Source organism: Pelecanus crispus, chromosome 2 (assembly GCF_030463565.1).
Source record: "Pelecanus crispus isolate bPelCri1 chromosome 2, bPelCri1.pri, whole genome shotgun sequence".
Classification (NCBI taxonomy): domain Eukaryota; kingdom Metazoa; phylum Chordata; class Aves; order Pelecaniformes; family Pelecanidae; genus Pelecanus; species Pelecanus crispus.
The window spans coordinates 131832253-131844475 of NC_134644.1; positions in this window are offsets into that span (position 1 = coordinate 131832253).

Sequence of the window (12223 nt, forward strand, 5' to 3'; positions counted from 1 at the left end):
CTTTGCACAAGACCTCAGATAACCTCTATAGTTAGACAAGGAAAAACAAGTTAAAGATGCAAATACTGAAGTAATTTTATCAAGCACAAAGCAGGAACATTTTTAAAGATAGCTGTCACATTTTGCAGCTCAAATGATCTTATTTCATCATTCCAAAGCCTTGGTATATACCCATAGCAACCTAGAAGTAAATATCTTTTGTTTCTGAGATCATTCCTGACTCACAGAACAGCCACTAACTCAGGATCGTGTTGGATTAGCAAGCACAGATCCTCTATCCCGCTGCGGTTCTTTAACAGTACTGCAGTTCCTTTAGATCAATTCCCATTGATTCTCAAGGCAGAAACTATCCCCTGCATAATTTGTTCTGCTTGAGGGGACACATATTTTGCTGTCTATTCTTGGAGTTGTGTATTATTAACAAGCTAATGTTTATTCTAACAAACAAGCATCACTGTATTTTCCTGCAGGTGCCATTCCATGTATAAGGCTGTCTCAACAGTGGAAGCTGGCTCTGTTCTTCTTCCCGTGCTTACTTACCTACATATTTAATGAAATGTTAACTTAACAACTGTTATTTGTCATGCTGCAGAGCCATGCAAACCCCAGTTTGACTTCGGGATTTGACCCATGGCATTAGCAAATGGGAGAGTCATCTTCTCACTGTAAGCCAAGTGCATTGGAAATGATACCCACTGGGACACAATAAACATGGTTCCTTACCATGCTGATTTTATAGTAATTTTCCAGAGTACAGCTGTGCTTTAAAACTTTGTGCAGCTCTCTGTAATCATCTTGTATTAAAAAAAAAAAAAAAAGGAAAAGAAAAAAGAAAATAAATCCAACTTTTTCTTCCTCAATATACATTGTTCTCTTGAAATTTGTGATATGCAAGGAGCATGTCAGTTAATTCACAGTGGACTTTCCAAATGGATTCCTACAAGAACTATTAATAAACCCAGTAGTAATTAAAAAGAGTATATTGTCCAGTCATTACAGCAAAATGTATACTCAGTATACTCAAAGGCTAATTTGTGCATGCTTCCACCCTGTGTTTCTTCAGATACAGAACTAACAAAGTTTGTTTTCAGATTGACTGGTGAATTTGATTTGTTTTGGGGAAATGTGTGCAAACGTGTTTCTAGGCTATTAGTAAAACAGGTGAGCCTTCCAAAGCAATTTCATGTGAGGCAAATGATCCAAAAAGACAGACTTGATAACAGCTGTGCTTATAAAACCTTCTTGAATGATCTACAGCTAAGCAAAAATAAAAACAAACCAAAAGACACTCTTAAAGGACTCATAGAAAAATTCTGCCTGGTGAACACATCAATAAGTCATACTTACACCAGCACTCTGGACAGGAGCATTTATTATACTGGGATTTGCTTTGATTACAGGCAGTTTATAATCATAAAGGGCTTCCCTGAAGGTCCACTGTAGCAAATGGATGACTTTCTTTTGACTTTAATGGAGTCCAATAAGCCCCAGGAGTAAGCACATGGGCATTTTGCTTTTAAATTTCACAATGCCTTTCTAAGTGAAATTTATTTTTAAGGAATCTCTTTAATAACTATTTTACAGCTCACTTGAACTTTACTATCAAGTGAAACTGTCAGTCATTATGCACCCCATACTGATTAAGCTAAATCAATGAAAATGTCTGAGGAAGGAATATCAGGCTTTGTATTAAAAAAAACAGTCCACTGGAAATAATACTAAAGCATTTCTAGGTCTTCCAATTCTGCTAGTCACTGGATGAGGCCAAGATACCTGGCTGGATGCCAGAATAAATTAAAATAGCTGTTTAAATTTTCAGACGGCTTATTAGTATATTAATAATATTTTAACATTTTCTATGAAAAGCATATCCTTTAAGCTACATGTTTCCATTTCAAGAAAATTATCTCTATAAAACCTGAGTCACTGGGCGTTAGGGCAGCAGGGGAAAAAGTGGACAAGTTGGGGTGGTGAATTTTATCCTAAGCTCGGGCAAGGTTCCCCCTGCTTTCCTCGCCAGCCTGCCACCCCAGCCCTCCACAATACTTGCCTGTCATGCTTTCACCACTGAAACCCCTGAAAAAGGATCTAGGACTTGGATCCTGACAAACCTCATCTCAGTCTTTGGTGCTGGGTCGCACAGAGAAGGGACAGAGGCACCTCGATGGCACGAGGGTAGGATCAGGCAGGTGCAGGTAGGTCCTCTTTTGTTCCAGTTTCTCCAGTGGCTACCACTGACACAGCTGAACTGGTGACAGGGAGGGGGACTGCTTCTTCCTGGGGCAGATGTTACTTGTGAACAACATCCCCTGTTGAGACTTGGGGATATTATTTGTAGCATGCCTCTGTGAAAAGCAAAGGCGGTGAATAGAAGTTATGATGCAGTGAGGAGGATGCCTATGTATGTCAAATACCCACAATGCCAAAACACTGAAACATCAAGCTGGATGCCTAGTCTGTAGAGGTTAGTACTAAGAACACAAACAAGTTTATTAGCTGCTGCAATGCAGTCCTCAAAAATGCAGTTTGTAGTTTTCTGTCCTTTGCAAACTGATATGCATAGGGAAAAACAAGGGATTGCCTTTGCTGTTGTTTCACATGAAGAAAAAGATTTTTACACCTGTTTCAAAGGCGTGCCTTTTAGCATCCCTGTGTTTTATGAAATAAGGCCTGAAAAATACTTCTCTCCCCTTCAAAATCAGATTATCTTTTACTGCTTAGGTTTGCATAAAACTATAAAGCTTTGATTTGTCTGAGAACCTGAGATTCTTACAGCCCCACTCCCTCCTCCCGAAAAAAAATCTGAGCAACTGAGCAGGAACACCTGACAAACATTTTGGGGAAAATTGCAATACTGTGCCACACCAAGAAATCTCACACTCCAGTTTTCTAGTTTTCCACTTAGTTCTGTGGCAAGAGCAGGAAAAATTAAAGGCCGTGATGTTCAGGATGTGAAAGTTTAATTGGCAATTACCAGTGGCTCTGCCACCGTAGTACATAGGTTCAGCACACGGTGAACATCAGTGATTCCTCATTTTGGGCTGCCAGAGATGAAGTTGGTCAAAACCACACATCACTTTTGAAAATGGTAATCAAAATACAGGGACCTTAGAAATGTAAAATTAAGCAAAACAAAGGAGTTTCAGGATTTCCTTGTTTAATAGAAAACAAAAATGAAAGAAGGCATGAATAAATTTTTCCTTTTCATAAATTATATGTAAATCATATGCACACACTACAGAAGTACAAACCCCATATTTTCACAGGCCTATCAAAAAAAATCCCCACCAAAACCATTTCTGGTTTGTGATGCTCCCTGCTGAGATTCCTTCAAGCCAGGTGCCTAGTGCAGAATTCATGATACCAAATTGCGTGTACCCATGTTGTGACCCTCAGCAGTGGGACCTAACAGTAGGACTCAGAAGAGCCAGCACATTGCACATTCAGTAATGGGATGTATTAGGTTGTTGCTACTGAAGACAGGAACACATCTCCAAATTGTCTGTCTCCTAGAAGTAGGCTTTTTTTGTGAAATTCATTCCCAGAGCCTGAAGTCTTTTCTTGCACCTGCACACTCAAGTTGTGTGTTTTGGTAGAGAAAACTGCCTGCTCCTCTTCCTAGGCAGGAATGGAAGGGAAAGCTGGGGCTGCCTCTGTGCCAGGGGCTGTTAGCTGGAGCTCTGGGACCGCGATGCGAGCCCAAACCCCTGCTCATCCTGAGTGGACTCAAGCCAACACTTTCTTGGAGACTGTCCTGTCTGCAGGAGGGGGAACACCATCCCTTTCTCCAGATTAGAAAAGGTCACCATGAGGGCTGAAATGCAATGGTGCTGGGTGCCGGCAGGAAGGCCCAAGAGGGGTGTGACTCTGTGGTCCAAGGTGGGGGCTGATCCTCTCTTTGGGGACTGCTCGGTGCGCGGGGCCTCTGCCTGTGCCGGGTGTGAACACACAGGCTCTGCAGGAACATCACATGGGGGATCCCCACCGCATGGGCGCATCCCGCATGGGCACATCCCGCATGGATCCAGACGTATGGGTACATCCCAGGCAGGCTCTCCGGACATCTATCCAATCAGTCCCCTGGAGGCGTAGGCACGGGATCCCTGGCCCTGTGACTCTCAGGTGGCCGCGGTGGAGGGTGGGTATGTAGAAGTTCACCCAAGCTGAGATGGTGGTGCCTCCGGGCACATATGGTGGTGCATCTTCAGGCACTCGCAGTGTATTTCTGCCTTCCAGGAGCTGCAGTCCCAGAGGTAGACCAGATCTCATGTGATGCCTGATAAAAAATAAATGACTTCCTAAAACTATAAAAAGCCTGTAAAAAAATGCACATGCAAATAGACTCAAATACTTGAAATTCAAATTCCAATAGTATATTCTGTGTTCATTCCTATGTTATTATTACTAAAATAATTTTCTTCTTTTTTTTCTTTTAGAAATCATAAAGTTTTCTGCTTTAAGTTGTTGCATGATATAAAATTAATTCCAAATGAGTGGATTTTTACTGTATACTTCCTGGGTTTAGTTTTTTGGTTATTTTTCGTAAATACATTTTACATCTAACTACCTCAGCTGCCTTTTGTTTTGTTTTGGCACATATGAAGTCATGCACTTTCTATATTTGGGGATTTGGGGGGAGGAGTTCTTTCCATTTTGAATAACCAGGTTCAAAGCCATGTTGATCAATTTATAGAGGAGATCAATTTAACAAGACATAATTATTGACACTTGCAGAACATACATTTTATTTTTAGGTTCTGTTGGGGTATAGTTTAAAAAAAACACCATAAGCTGCTTATTAATTTGCCTTAAAAAATGTGTGCTCTTTCCTATTCAAGTTGTGTTATTTAACTCTTGTACACAATTTATGTGACAAAGACTAACATAACAGTTGGCAGATAAACAGCAAATTGAACAGAACGGACCAATAGTTTCTCAGTTCTCTGTTGTAAACTGTTGCATTATACACTGATTGTGCTAAAATAATTGTTACTGTGCTTATACTCCTTAGTCACCGTTGCAGAAATAAAGTAATGGAAGATCACATTTGTGTTTATGGAACAGTGCAGATATCCCCCCAGTACAAGCACAGTGACTTGAGGTGAATGATAATCATTGCAGAACTTGTGCTTTGACTTGTAAACATTGTAAAAATGTATTTGGTATTTTATTTGAAATGAAGAATCAAAATAGTTATTAAAATAAAAAAGAAATCTTCCTGTAAATATATATATTCTGAATCCATGTATACAAACATTCCTTTAGAGTTCAGATTGTGAAGAGTGTCTTTATTGGCTAGAGACCGCTGTCTCCCATGGCAGGGGTTACATGTGCTATAGTAAAGAACACAGTGTGTGAAGTATTTGATGTACTGCAGTACCATAGTTCTTTTGGTCTGTTAAGTAAGTTGCAATTTGTGATGAAATGAAGTTGAAAGTAGTGCTTCATACTAAGAAATTTCCTTGGTTACAACTTGATTTTTCTTGTAAAACTTAAAAGGAAAACTTGAAAATTTTATATATTTGGATTTTGTAGATTTTTTTTATTTTATTGCAACACAAGGTACCAAAATCATTAAATAAAGTACACTGTGGTCATTTTACCATGGTTCTAGCATCTTTTTTAAAACTTTTATCCTGGTGGATCAGCAAAAGGATGCTAACTTCTGAGCTTCTGAAATTATTACCAAACAAGACAAAAGCTGGTCCAGCTTGGACAACAGCTTGGTATGGATGATCTCCACAGATCCTTTAAACCATTAATTATTCTGTGAGTCTAGGCAGTATTAGCACAGAAGCTCTTATCCCCAAGCGCAGGAGTGATGCAAGTGGCTCCCAGACTACCTCTGGGACTGGGAGAAGACTTGACCTGCGACTCGGACAATCTTACTGGTGTTGTCCCAGCAGGAACCCCCAGGAAACCACCAGATATCCCAACAGGCACCTTGCCCAGAGCAGCAGAACAGGATGCTCTGGCTGCCATGGTTGGGGTCCTGAGTGCTGTCTTGAAGGAAGATCTCCAAAAAAGCTGCTCTTGCCCAGGGAGCAAGCCAGCAGGTCCTCCCCGCTCCTTGGCCCCTCAGAGCCAAAGTGCTCTCAGACATGGGGCCACAGTCCGCAGCTGTCCCCCGGCTGGTCCACAGCACCAAGGAGGGGATAAAGTGAAAGGAGCCTGACCCTGCCACTGGAAAGGGGGATTTCAGGGCTCTGCTCTCAGGGCTGTCGGGGGAGTGCAGAAACTCAGGACTCCTCCATCACCTGAGAAGGGCCCTGCTCACAGGGGACAGAATAAGGTGCTTTGTTGCTTTTATTCCACTTCCAGGCTCCTGAAAGCATCGCCATTCAGTGAGCCCCATCAAGTAGCGGGGGAGGGAGAGCTGAGCCTCACCCCAGTCTTGTCCCAAGCCCAACAATTAGGAAAAACTCCAGGGAAGATGCAGCTGCTTCCTTGATCTTACTGTGTTCAAACCCCCTCGGGTTGAGGAAGGTTTAGTTTCTTCTACTTCTGCCTCCTGGGCAAGTGCTTTAATCATTAAACTATTACACAAGTTGTTGCTGTCTTTGGCAGCATCTCCAATGGCCTTAATAGCGCTCTTGGACTTCATTGCCATATTTGCACGTGCAGTGTCACCTCAAGCAGCACCCAAAGTTTGTGCAGTGAAGGCCAGTGCCCAGATCTCTCTGCCTGTGTGTTCCATAGCCATGCTCCCACTCCTTCTTAGATGCTGCTTCTTGGCCTCCCTCAGGTCACAGAGAAAGGGAGATGAGGGCAAAACAACCTACCAAACTAGTAAATAATTAGTGTGAGTTCAAAAAGAGGAAAGAATATGTAGGTATATATCTTGGGTAAGTCAACTTGACTGCAAGTAGGGATGATATGTGACTGATAGATTCTTCAAGGTTATGTTTTTCACATGTGTCTTGTTGTTCGGCTAAGGGTCTGGAGGGAGCAGTTTGTTATTGTAGCTTGGCAAAGCATAATGGGGGGAACAGCAGCCCAGCAACACTACTGGTAGCTGTCTTATTTCAAAAGAGTCCTAAATCCTCAGTCCCTGTAACCCTGTGACTCCCCACCAAAGGCTCAGAAACCAAAAGGCGAGTCACAGAAACACACTCTTAAATAATTTTCTTAACTGTTCATGTGAATCAGGGGGAAGAAGACATCAAAGCCACAATCTTAAGCACTGGAAAGTCATTTGATGACATGCCATAAGCAGATAATTGGTGAGGTGAAAGAGCATCCCCCAGAAAGGCAACACAAGGAGCATTTTTGGTCTTCTCTGCTGAGCTGAACTGTCCTACACCCCCAGAGGAACACTTGCCTTGAGCAAGTGGGATGGCTGGCTGACCAGCCTTTCTGAAGCCAGGAGTCTTCACCTAAAGATCTTGTCCTTGCATTTAGGTGTCTCTGAAAGGAGCTGGAGACCTCTAACACGGCTTCCTACTCCTCTATCCGAATGCGGGGCTTCATGGGACACATTAACTGGGTGGGTAGATGCCATGACATGGGACTAGTTAGCTTAGGCTAAGAGGGATTTACTTTGCATGTTTTTAGGCAAATTATTAACCTATGGGGCAAAAGCTTTCTTCAGGGGGCTTTTAACATAAACCTTCTGCATGAAAGAAACAAAGCAGTTTCTTTTTGGGCTGAACAAAGGTAGCAGACAGTTTAGTTAGATTCTTAACAAAGGAATGAGAGATTTTTTTGCAAGTGGCTTGAAAAGTGCTTATTCAGAGCACTTCTTGACTCTCCTGCCTTAAAAGACGACAGAAATACTTACAGTTCCAGTAAAAAAACATGCTGAAAAACTAAATACAGGGACTTGGTAATAAAAGCCCCAAGTGTCTTGGCAAAATTATTCAAGCAGTGTTTGTCTCCTGCTTTATTCAGCTTGGGAGCTAGTAAGAGGCTTGACTTAATACTGCTAATAATACACCTAGAGACCTGTGTGCATGGGAAGGAGCGGTGTCTTCCTACCACAGAAATGGGACACTTGGAAAGGGAGATTGGAGATGAGAAGTTATTCTTCTTCTCTTGAATGTTGCACAGGTATAAAAGGCATTTGTTCTGTGACTTCAGAAATGAAACTGGAAAGTTGGAAAGCACTGATACTGTATAGTATTTTTGCTGTGGAAGCATTTCAGACCCATGGTGAAGCATAGAACCACAGGCGAATTTGATGTGAAGATGGGTTGGAAACCTGCTCTCTGGCATGTTTTGGGGCTGAGTGAATTCTAAAGTACACTACGCTCTAAAGTATGTTGTCCACAGATATTTTAACCAGTTTATATCAACGTTATTCTCATGTGCTCATCTGTGTTTCTTTTCACTGGGCAAGGGGAAGAGAGCTCTATTTGCTGGCAAAAGTGTAGCTCCAGAGGATGTAGAGCCAGACTAACTGGTGGCTTTAGCTGCATTTGCTGCCACCTAGCACACCAGGTCATGCATATCATAGGCTTCATGTCTGTTCTTAAGCAGTAGGTTTTTCCAACATGGAAAGATTTCTCATTCACAGGAGGCTGCACAAAAAAAAAAAAAAAAAAAAAAAAAAGAAGAGCACAAAGGGATGCTCATACTTACTGTGTCTTCCAGTATAAGCATCTTCCAGTAACCAAGTTGTTTATTTTTAATCAGGCTCTTGTTAACTGCTGTGAGCATAAACTGTACTGCCACGATCACACCCAAGAAATACATGGTGTTTCCCGCTGCTGTGTAACTGCTATGTGTGCTCATGACTTACATTATTAATCAAGTAGACCAGTTTATGGAAGGCAAGATCACTGATAATGTCCCAAAACACAGAAGGATAAGGTTAAGTACATTACCATTACAAATATTGGAATTGAGCTAATGGATTATTACTGATATTGTGAGCTGCTGCAGTTCATCTCCAAACTATCTCATAGTTTTAAGTAAGTTAATCTTATATTAATTTTAAATTTCCTGTGTCTGTAAAGACTATAGCAGTCCAAATTTGGAATTTGATCAATTCATTAAACTCCAAAGGTCATTTAGATGCTGACCTACCTTCATTTTTAACATCCGTGACTAGTAGGTCTCTGGCAGTAGTCACTGTTAGTAGTTCCTCTATGCCTTCACTAGCATTAGCCCTACTTTATTCCATGTGTTAGCTTCGTGCACTCTTTTGCCATGCCAGTGGATCCACCAGTAGAGTGAAATGAGTATAGTTTCTCTTCCCTGGGCCAGTGTGAGACGAGAGGCACCATGACCAGCCTCCGCTTAGCCACCCTCTGCAAACCAGCTATTTCACAACTTGTAGCTATGTGAGAGTAAGAGGGAACATCTGGAGGCTTCTTCAGACTAAGCGAGCAGCATTATGCAACTCAGCTCTTCCTTATTGCACGTTTGTCCCTACTGATCTTTTTTTTTCTCTTGTCTGATGATTTTTTAACTTGTCCAAGATTCTTCCTTTAAGGCATTTTATTTTTGTGTTTGTTTGTTTGTTCATTTGTTTTAAATGCCTGTTTGTCTCTGATATTTGTTTTTGTGTTTTCCTTTGGGGATTTGTTTTTGCTTTGGGCTGTGCTTGCCATCTGTTATGTTTGAGTCTACATTTCAAAAGCTGTCACCTTTTTGTACCTATTTTGATTCCAGCCGACCATGTTGGTACAGCAGTGGGAGAGGAGTTGTGTGGTTACATTACAGGTGTGTGGCGTTTTGTCAGAGGTCTGATGTCCTGAGGAATGTCCTAACAATGTCCTGGTAAAAGCAGGAAAATTAACCCATCTCTCAACTTCTCTGACTAGTCAGTGTTCTGTTAGGTACCCTGTGCCATCTTCTGCCTACAGTTTCACCCCAGGATCTGTTGTGCAGACTTGGAATTTCTTTGACTTTTGTGTGTGACTCCACCTAGCCCATATTTTAAAACCTTAAAAAAAAAAACCCCAACCAAAAATAAGGACACCCCGCCTAAGCTGAGCCATAATGTCCTAGAGCTCTCACCATTTCCAAGGAATGCAAATAATTGCCATGTGCTTATACTCTGCTATAGCATAAAGCATATAGCATGCCTTAATGTTATCCTTTAATGAACACCTCCAAATATCACAGCCATGTGAGCAGCATACACAGTGCATTGTCTTCGGTGTTTGTAAAGGAAAAATGAGGTTGAAGCTTAAGTTCCGTGTTACCGTATAAAGGCAGAAATGGGCTAGTTTGCCTGCTGTGGGAAGCACTGTGGCTCACACAGAGGTTACAGCTCTCCCATCTTTGCTCCAGCCGATAGCAGGCTGGACATTACTGGCAATTAAGAATAAATATGCCTCATGGTTATATCTTTAAAGTGACATGAACTCCTATGTGTGACTTGTAACTAATACTGAATTAACTTTAGCCTTTAGATGGGCTTCTGCTTTTGTATGTGATCCATCTGGTCTTTAAAGTTATAATTATCCAACTCTATTCTATTTATGTAGTTAGCAGTTTTTTACATTTAGGCACATCACCCTATCCCAAACTGTTACTCCTTGCTGGAAAGACATGAGACTTCATGATAACAGCTTCTTCAACACCCTAATGGGACAGGATTTCATTGAAGTGGTGTATTATTTAGCACATAAAATTAATTTACCTTGCTTGTAGAGCACCTCTGTGAGGCTTTGTTGCAGAAAGAATTACAGAGTGAAACTTCTGTCTTCGATTTCCATGTATGGATTACTAGAATCAGACATCTTCAGAAAACAGGCAATTAAATGAGAAATGTTCTTGAAATTTGGGTATCCAAAGAGTGTGGTCCTCGGGATTCATTCTCAGTGCTCAGTTGGACCTCTGACACACTGTTTGCTTTTCCTCATCATGGTGAGACTTTAAAATGCGGGCTGGGGAGCAGGGAACCAAAAGGACCATTTCTGCTCCTGCCTGATCCCGTTACCCCACCACCTACATGATGTCACCTGTGGCTTCTGCCCATTTAAAAGGTTCTTGTGCCACCTGCTCGGCACAGGGACATTGCTGCTTGGTCTGGATTTGTCTCACTCGTCACACAGCCCCTACAGAATTGCACAAGGGCAAGCTGTCTGGTGGGAATTTGCCAGCCTCACCAGTGCATGCCTTGGTTTCGATGGTGATACGGGCTAATGATTTGACCCATTATGGCACATCCCCTCCCTGAGCAGTGGCTGAGAAGTCACTGCACTGTATTTCCAATCAGGTATGCCATTCCCCTGGTAGTGCATGCAAGTAGGACATGAGAAACCTCAAATTTAGCTTTTTTCAATGTTGTTTTGAACACAGATCTCATAAAACCTTTTCTTTAATTAACTTTTCTTGCATAGGTAATCTATTTTTGCCAGCAGCCTATGCCACAGGATGCTTCTGACTGTGCATTAAGGTAATACAGTCTCTTTCTATTTCTGCCTGAAGCAGAATTAAAGTAGGAAGGGAAGTGTTTGGTTGCACTTTTATCCTTCAGACTACTCTTTCTTGTGTGCACACGTGCAACATCTTTTGAGATCATAGCTCCTATATTTTGTAAAGGGAGAGGAAGAAAAAGCAGGGCAGCCTTAGAGAAAAACAAAAAATCTTGGAAGAACATAAAAGTCTTGTGTTCATTTCAGGTTGCCTTGAAGACTTTATCTGACATTTCTCTGAAACCTGAGTTACCGGAAGCAATAATTTGCTCTGCATTATCTACTACCTCAATTCAAAAGAAGTACTAAAGAGGTGCCGTTTGAATTCATACAGGAAGCCAGATCTCTAGGGAGATGTTGTGCCTCTTATGAAGGCAGCTGGTATAGAAGGAAGAAAGCAGAGAAACTTCTGGGCTCAGGATCTCTCTGTTATTTATCTTGTAACTGCCTGGGACAAATATATGAGCACTCTGTGCCTAGGTGTCAAGGTGTAAGTGTACAGATCAGCTCGTGTAGCAGGACCAGGCAGAGCCAGCAAGGAGATACAGCTGGTCAGACGTGGTAGGGAGCGTGAGTAATGGAGCTGGGCACTGTCGCCTGCTGCCTTGCCAGAGCTGAGCTTTTATCCAAGGCAAGGCAGCACTCCATGTCCTGGCACTTCCCAGGTCTCACACATCCGTTTTTTTAAGCAGAGGCTGCAAAGAGGACTTTTTCATACTGGCTTTTTCAGACCACGTCAGACTGCATGAATAACTCACTCCCTATGTGCCACCTTGCATTGCTGCTGTCTTAGATGGTACACGGCGCTGAGCTGAGCTCTTCCTGCAAGCTGTCAGGATGTGCATGGAGGATTT